The sequence below is a fragment of the Natator depressus genome, chromosome 2 (assembly GCF_965152275.1).
Source record: "Natator depressus isolate rNatDep1 chromosome 2, rNatDep2.hap1, whole genome shotgun sequence".
NCBI lineage: Eukaryota > Metazoa > Chordata > Testudines > Cheloniidae > Natator > Natator depressus.
Genome location: NC_134235.1, coordinates 137,650,885 through 137,659,974, shown reverse-complemented (window position 1 = coordinate 137,659,974; position 9,090 = coordinate 137,650,885).

Here is a 9,090-nt window from a genome sequence, read left to right as displayed (position 1 = left end):
GGGATGACTGGAGTGCCTTGTGGACAGGCTGGTGGAGCAGTTCATAGGACGGTGGGAACTACTTGTGGGACACGGAGCAGTTCGTGGGATGGCGGGAGCTGCTTGTGGGCCGTGGAGCAGTTCGTGGGATGGCGGGAGCTGCTTGTGGGCCGTGGAGCAGTTCGTGGGATGGCGGGAGCTGCTTGTGGGATGCGGAGTAGTTCGTGGGATGGTGGGAGCTGCTTGTGAGCCGCGGAGCCGAGCAAAGCAGTTCGTGGGGCAGCTGGTGGAGCGGAGCGAAGGCCTATGGAGCTGTGGGGCGGTCAGCTTCAGATCATGTAAGGTGCCCCTTACCTCTCTCTCACCCCCACCCCCCCTGCCATCTCCACCCACGTTGGAAGATAAAGCTCTGCAGATAAACTTTTGAACTCTGGGGCTGCCCTGACCAGGGACAGAGACTTTGGGGTCATTGGACTTTTGGGACTTTGGATGATTTGGGGTTGCTGGACTCAAGAACCAAAGGGAAAGGGCATGCCCCAATTTGCTTGGGGTGGGTTTTTGCTCATGGGTTGTGTTATGAATCCTGTTGGTGGTGTTTCCCCAACATAATGCCACATTGTTTCTCTCTGTTATTAAAAGGCTTTTTGCTACACTCAGACAATGTGCTTGCGAGAGGGGAAGTATTGCCTCTTGGAGGCGCCCAGCGGGGGTGGTATATATTTGTCCCAGGTCACTGGGTGGGGGCTCGAGCCGGTTTGCATTGTGTTATTGGAATGGATCCCCTAGATATTGAACCCGGCCCTTGTTGCTGCCAACTCTGACGGGCAGAAGGGTTACATGTATATCTATTAGGGAAAGCAATCCGAAAGGCAGAAAGAAAAAAGCCCAGCCTATGGGCAACAATGGAAGGGGTGGATGAGAAATAGAACCATTCCTATGTCCCAATGCCACAGCTACTCTAGAAAGAAAAAGGCAGCAGTACATGCTGTGATTGAGGACACAGACTTCCAGCAAAGAGGAGAGTACTTGCAATGTGACTTTAGCACAGGGGTCGGCAACCTTCAGCACGCGGCCCATCAGGGTAATCCACTGGCAGGCCAAGAGACATTTTGTTTACATTGACCGCCTGCAGGCATAGCCCCCCACAGCTCCCAGTGGACACAGTTTGCCGTTCCCGGCCAATGGGAGCTGCGGGAACGATGAACCGCGGCCACCGGGAGCTGTGAGGGGCTGTGCCTGCGGACGGTCAATGTAAACAAAATGTCTCGTGGCCTGCCAGTGGATTGCCCTGATGGGCTGCGTGCTGAAGGCTGCTGACCCCTGCTTTAGCAGATCCAAAGGCTCTGTGTACATGCAGTGCAGAAGAAGGCTGCCAGTCATTCAACTGCCATATTTGTAACTATGCTATTAGATCAACAAGCAATTTGATTCCAGATGGATTGTGGAGCCAGCTGCAATATAATCCCAGCAACAGTGGTAAGCAGCAACATTAGATGAGACAAAGAAATGTGGAGAAATGTGGCCAAGTGCTTGTGATGGGCTGTCAATAAGAAACTCACAGAACAAGAAACGTTATCACTTGGAGTTTAGCACAGTTGACACAGCAGTACCACCCACTGATAGAGTCCCTATCAGAAACCTGTGAGCCCTTCAGCTCCAGCAGTTGACACACAATGATGCAGTATGGGGAAGGTCAGAGGCCTAAGAACAAGCATTTGAAAGAGTAAAGAAAATCATAAGCAATGCACCAGTCCTAAAGTGCTACAACCCTACGGAACAGCTACAATGGGATGCTCAAAAGGAAGCCTAGAAGCAGCACTGATGCAAAGCCAGCAGCCCATAGCATTTGCTAGCAGAGCTCTGACAGGCACAGAAAGGGGCTTTACTCAGGTAGAAAAGGAGCTACAAGCTGTGGTCTTTGGAATGGGACGATTCCAGTTCACTGTTGAGCACAACATGGATGTGCAGTGTGATTACATGCCATTAGAAAGCATCATGAAAAATCCACTGCTGAGTGCACCCAAGTGACTACAGCACGTGTTACTGAGAATCCAGCACTACAATGTTACGGCAAGTTCCTGCCCAGAAGAGTCACAACTGGTGGCAGATACAGTGAGCAGGGCATAGCTTCCAGACTAGAACACAGATGGCTCTGGAACAGGAAACAGACTCTATCAACATGCTACAATCCCTTCACATCTCTGATGGGATGCTCCGGGCAATCTAACAAAACACGAGACAGGATCGTTGCTACAGGCAGTAGAATGATTGATACTCCAGGTTTGGCCAGATCACAAGGAGCAAGTGCCACAGGAGGTTACCCTTACTACCAGGTGAGGGATGAGCTGTGTGTGCAAGGTGGGATTTTGTTTAAAGCAGATTGAGCAGTAACCCCATCAGATTTCGGAGCTGACATCATGAGATAGATACACAGCTCACACCTGGGTATAAAGCCATACCCGAGAACAGCCGGGGAATCTACTGGTCAGGCATGAATGCCCATTTGTGAGCATACATGAAACAGTGTGAGGTGTACAAATAGTATAGTGATCGACGTAGGTGGTGTGTGAGTCTTTTGTTTGGGGATGCTACTCCCAAGAGCACCAGAAGCTCCCTAGAAGTGGGGGGGGGCTATTGTGGCCCCACCCCGAGGCCCTGCTCACACTCGGCCTCTTCCCTCAAGGCCCTGCCCTTGCTCCACCTCTTCCCACCCCCTCTCCCTCTTCCCCCAAGGTCCCACCCACTGCTTGCTCCTGTCTACCCCCTCCAACCCATTGCTTGCCCTTAAGGGGAGGGGCGGAGCAGGGCCATGGTCTGGGTGCCGGTGGCCCCCACTCTTCTAGGGAGCTTCCAGCATTCCTGCTCCCAGGGTGCAAAGGTGGCGGGCCAGCACACCTCCAAACGGAAGTGACCCGCATCCGACATTTGCCCCCTGCATAGCCAACCTTTTTTATTTTGAGGAGGTTTAGCCTCCCCAAGCTTTTTAGATGCTCCTCCCATGGGGATCAACAACAGAAGGAGACTATGCAGCCTCATGAAATCCCTGCCCGTCCCTGGGAAAAGGTCAAAACAGACCTGTTCACTTTTAATGACAGGAACTACATGGTCACAGTAGGTCACTGCTCCAACTTCTAGGAGGTGGATTATCAGGACGACATTCAGGCAAGAATTGTGATCCATTCATATGAGGTACTTACAGACTCAGGACAGCAGTGGTGATGAAACCGAAGACAACTGTGGAGTAGTGGCAGACAATTGGCTCACGCAGACAGACAGGCCCAAGGCCAGGACAGGAGAACATAGAAAGAGCCTCTGCCATCAGCTGATCTGATTTAGGACAGTCAGAAACTAGGTATATGAGCAACACAGGGGACCAACAGGACAGCACCCAACAGAAAGAGCAGACCAGCAACAGGGTGGAGTAAGTGTCCTACAAACAGTAATAACACAAATGACAAGTGGGAGACTGGTTTGAAGACCAGCACACTTGAAGGACTATGAGGCTGAGCAGACTACAATGGGATGGTGAAGGCCACGTCCCTGGAGTGTGCTATGTACTCATAACCTCTGGTCCCAGCAAGTCAGCAAACGCTTGCACATTGCACAAAGACAAAAACAATAGCAACAATTATTAAAAGGAAAGATATAGCAACCTGTAAGGAAGATGGAGACAGGTTGCAGGAAGGAAGAGTTTGGAGGAGGCACCAGAAAGTCGTTCTGTGCACCTGGCTAGAAAGCTATCTCTCTGCATCATCTCTGTAAATAGTTCTCTTTAAAAAAGAGCCAGTTTAGTTTTGCAGTCGTGAAGTCCTTTCATGTTGTGACTCAGCACACAGAGCATAACACCGAAGAAACCAAGAGATGGAGATTTCACTGCTTTCTTAATAGTGTGGTCCAATGGTTAATTACCCTCACTGGTTAAAAAATAAAAAAAGTGCTTCATTTCCAGTGTGAATTTGTCTGGCTTCAGCTTTCAGACATTTGTTCTTCTTTTACCTTTCTTTGTTAGATTAAAGAGCCCATTCGTACCCTGTTTTTTCTCCCTGTGGCAGGGTGTACCAACCCTGCACTGGGCCACCGGGACTGGACCAATCACTGTGGACCCAGGAAACCACGCCCCCTCACCCCTGCTGCACATGCTCCAGGTGGTAGGGACAGATAAAAGGAGACCGCCTAGGTCAGTCTGGGCTGGCTGAGGAGGAGGAAGGAGGTGTGCTACAGGCTCCTGCAGAGGCTCCTGCGATTCTCCAAGCAATGGGAACCATGGGCCCGGACTACACAGAGGACAACCTTCCGACCGTGGAGACTGACTGGGTCACCGAGCCGTTACCTAGCAGTTCTGTGTTCTTGGGGAACCAGGGCGCAGTAGCCAGCCTGTCTGACACACAAAGACCTTCCCTCTGCCCCCAGCCTTTGCTTGAACCAAATCTGCATCAGAAGAAGGACTTACAAAAAGCAATGAAAAGGCAGCAGGAGACACACCTAAACCCCTGGGATAAGGGTGACAGGATTAAGGAAACTCCCCTAGCCTCATTTGCATTGAAGATGGGACAAGGAGGCATCTCCATTAGCATACAGAATGGAGAACAGAGATTCCAAGGCAAGAACCTCATGGAACTCTGGGACCAGAAAAGCAGGGATGCACTGCATGATGGGGGGGTCTCTGCTCCAGATGTTAATGAATCCACACCTGCACATACCCAACTCAATAGTTATCAGACCAATTCTAGTAATAAATCCTTATTGGTATCCAAAATAGTGAAACTCCCTAATTGCATTGTGAGCTCCCTCCAAGAAACAACGCACATAGCCAGGAATGATCAGCTCCCACTGAACCAAACAACTTTGGTATACTCCCTTGAGCCATCAGTTTACACATAAACAAATCTAGTGTTCTCCCTTGAACCATTGTTCTTTCCCTACAAAAACCCCTACCCATGCTCAAGTAAATGTTCTGATACTTGGATCCAAAATCTGCCTCTATACCATGGGGACTTCATCTTCTCCTGACTGATCATGCTGGCGGCTCTGCGTGTCTCCAGCACTCCGGACCCTCAGCTACCACCACCACCTGGGACCCCCAATCGATTCCAGATTCACAGAGTGGTGAGAACCCAGCTCTCTCTCTCTCTCTCTCAGTATAGCCTTCTGACCTTGACTTGTGTGATCAGTTATAGTTTTCTAAACCTGACTTTTATAATCAAATTTAAGTTAGATTTAATATAATAGCTGTTTTGTTTGTTTCACTCCCCTGTGATTTTTACCTGGCCATAAATAACTTTCATGATTAAGCTGGTTACTTTTCTCTCTCTCTCCCCCTCATGAGTGTTTTTTGGTTTCCTCATTCACTCTGCAGCAACACTCCTTGCACCTAAGATAAAAGATCCCTGCAGTGCCCAAAAAGCCTGTGGGGTTTGCTCCTCAAGTAACAATTGTACCAGAACAATTGTAACATGAAAGTGGGGAGAGGGATGTACTGAACCTGGGACCTATGAGGGTGGCAGCTTGGAAGTGCTGCTCGACAAGCCTGCAGAGTCCAGGGGCATATGAGGGGGGCAGACTGAAAGTGCTGCTTGACCCAGCCTGATCAGGTGCGCTCTATTCCAGTGCGGTGCCCACGGCCTATGAGGGTGGCAGCTTGGCGGTGCTGCTCCACCCAGCCTGCTGAGTCCAGGGACATATAAGGGGTCAGCTTGGGAGCGCTGATTAACCCGTTCCTCTCAGACGCTCTCTGTTAATGTGTGTATGTGTGTTCAGCTGATTCTGGGGCTGGGGGAACCAGCCCTGGGGAACCTAGGTCCTGCAGGACAGCTCCATTGGGAGGGGACTTCAGCATGGAGAAGTAGAGCTCCATATGAAAACACAAGTAACACAAGCAGTACATTGATAGAAGTACAGAATACCACCCCCCCCCAGAAGAGTAACCCTAATAAATGAGAGTACCCCAAAGTAATGGGCAAAGCTGGTAACACAGCTGCTGCCAGCTGGGGAGATATCTGAGATGCACTTTGTGGTAGGAAGTGACCTTTGGAATGTAGTAAAAGCTGATGCTTAAACCCTTAATGGGGAATTTCCCAACTTCGTAGGGCCCTGGGTCAGAACCTGGTGGAGAAGGGTGGGCCTGGGTTCCCCTACACATGACCAGTTTGCCACTAGGTGTGGCCACTATTTGTTTGCTCTGCCCCACCCAGGGGATACAGACAGACTGATTGTTCTGCCCTGTGGGGGCTGCGGACTGATTGTTTGCTTGACCTGGCCAAGGTCCTGAGCCCTCCTTGTTGCAATTACCTGATCCCACAGGGACTCCCAATGACTGTGTGTCGGGGTGTACCAACCCCGCACTGGGCCAGTGGGGCAGCCCTGCTTGACGTAGAGGTCGTTATACACTATAATCAAATCATCTCTTGATATTCTTTTTGATAAACTAAACAGATTGGGCTCTTTAAGTCTTCCACTCTAAGACATTTCCTCCAGTCCTTGAATCATTTCTGTGGCTCTCTTCGAATCATTTCTGTGGCTCTCTTCTGCACCTCCTCCAATTTTTCAGCATGCTTTTATAACATAGACACCAGAACTGTATGCTTTATTCCAGTATTGGTCTCACCAGTAATGCTAGATACAGAGGTAAAAATCACCTCCCTCCTCCTCCTCCTCCTCCTCCTCCTCCTTCCCCTATGCATACAAGGATCACATTAGCCCTTTTTGCCACAGAATCACACTGGGAGCTCATGCTGAGTCACTTGTCCATTATGACCCCTAAATCCTTTTCAGCATCACTGCTTTCCAAGATACAGTCCCCCGTTCTATACATATAGTCTGCATCCTTGTTCCTAGATATGCAACTGCATTCAAATTTTGTTTGAATGGGCTCAGCTTACCAAGTGATCCATATCACTATGTCTGACTGCCCTGTTCTCTTCATTAGTTACCGCCCCACCAATCTTTGTGTCATCTGCAAAGTTTAGCAGCAGTGATTTTAGATTCACTTCCAGCTCATTGGTAAAAAGGTTGACTAGCATCCGGCCTAAGGAAACGCACTAGAAACACCCCATTCAAGGGCAACTACTCTTTGAGATCTGTCAGTTTACTAGTTTGTAATCTACCTCATGTGTTTTTATTGATATTATATAGTGCTATTTTTAATTAGGTTGTCATGTGGTACTAAGACAAATGCCTTGCAAAGGTCTGTGTACATTATCAACCAAATTTGTAATCTCATCAAAGACTGAAATCAGGTCTGTTTGACAGGACCTATTTCCCATAAAACCATGTTAATTAATTATATTCCCATCCTTTAATTTGTTGTCAGTTGAATATTGGATCAGCATTTTCATTATTTCGCTCGAGATTGATAACCAGCCTATAGTTGCCTGCCTGGGTTACCGGCTTGCCCTTTTTGAATATCAGCATGACATTTGCATTCTTCCAGTAGTCTGCAATTTCCTCATTATTCCAAGGTTATGAGCAGGTGTGTTTCTGTGGGGTCTTGCAAGGATCAGTTCTTGGTGCTATGCTATTTAATGTTTTTATTAATGATGAAGAAGAAAAAATAACATCATCGCTGATAAAGTTTACAGATGACACAAAGATTGGGGAAATGGTAAATAATGAAGCAGACCGGTCACTGATACAGAGCTATCTGGATTGCTTGGTAAGCTGGGTACAAGCAAACAATATGTGTTTTAATATGGCCAAATGTAAAGTCATACATCTAGGAACGAAGAATGTAGCCATACTTACAGGATGGGGGACTCTATCCTGGGAACCAGTGACTCTGAAAACAACTTAGGGGTCATGGTGGATAACCAACTGAACATGAGCTCCCAGTGCAACTGCACAGGTCATGGGGAAATGCACAAAGAAAACCCATTAGAAAAGTAAGGGCTGTTTCCCCTGATCGCTGTGACTGTAGCTGTCCCTTTAGCTGTTATAGAAGCTCATTCCTTCAGATCTTGACTTGAGAGAAACTTGGGCCAATTTTTTACAGGAGGCCTCTGGTTTGAGACACCCTAAACCAGAGGCCCCTTTCCAAAATGTGGTTCCTGTACACTGAGCCTGGGGTTTTCAGAGTAGACTCAGTACCTAGATCACATAGCGTTAGTGGGAGCTGAGTGCTGAGTGCACTTGGGCCCCCTCTGAAAATACCACCTTTCACTTGGAGCTCGGACTTCACCAATTTAACTCTGTCCCAGCATCCAACACTGCAGTGCTGCCAACTCTCAGCATGTCTGGTGTTTCCTATAAATCCCCAGCACCTGGAGTCATGAGATTATAGGACAATCTCAGCTTCCAAAACAAACTCTGTTTCTTACCCTTGGGGTGGGGAGAAAAGCTAACAAACAAGGCCCTCTAAAGGCTCCAACCCCAAAAGACCCCACATGGATTATTGTGTAAAATCTCATGATTTTGAAGCTGGTCTCTGTATTGTGGGGTCTGATCCTGGTGTAGGACTGGTGACATAACACTGAGCTCCCTCCACACTCACTGTGACTATGAGTTGAGACGCTCTTCCTGTGGGATGGGAAAGGCCTTATGTCGCTCGTAGAGATATTGAGCTACTCATACTGCAGGGTTTGACCCCTACTCTGGTTAGCAAAGCCAATCCCTGCCAACATATCTCAGTGACCATTAGGCTAATGGCATGCCCCAGACTGCCAGGTGCCCCACATCTCACATGGTGCTCTGCCCCTGTCTTGTCATGCCTGCTTCATTCACACCCACCCACTGTGAGCAAGCACCCCCCGCACTGACTGTCCCAGCCAGTTTGTGCCTGTGCGTGTGTTGCTAAAGGGCGACAATAGTAATGAAAGCCTTAATGATCATTGTTCCCACATCGGGCAGGTAATGGTGGTTGGGGTTTGTGCAAAGCCAGCCCTGGAGACTCCCATTGTAACAACCACCCTATCAGCCCATTATCAAACACACAGCAAAGGGGAAGAAACAGTGATAGCACTGGGAGGGACAGCACTCCGTGTGGCTTCCATTGGAACAATCCCCTTAGCCCTTTCCCATTGGCTGGAGAGGCTTTTCCAGGGGAAGCCCCTGCCAGGCAATCTGTTTGGCTGGTATTAACTGTGTGTTTGGAGATGGGCTGGAGCGGCTGTGGTTGTT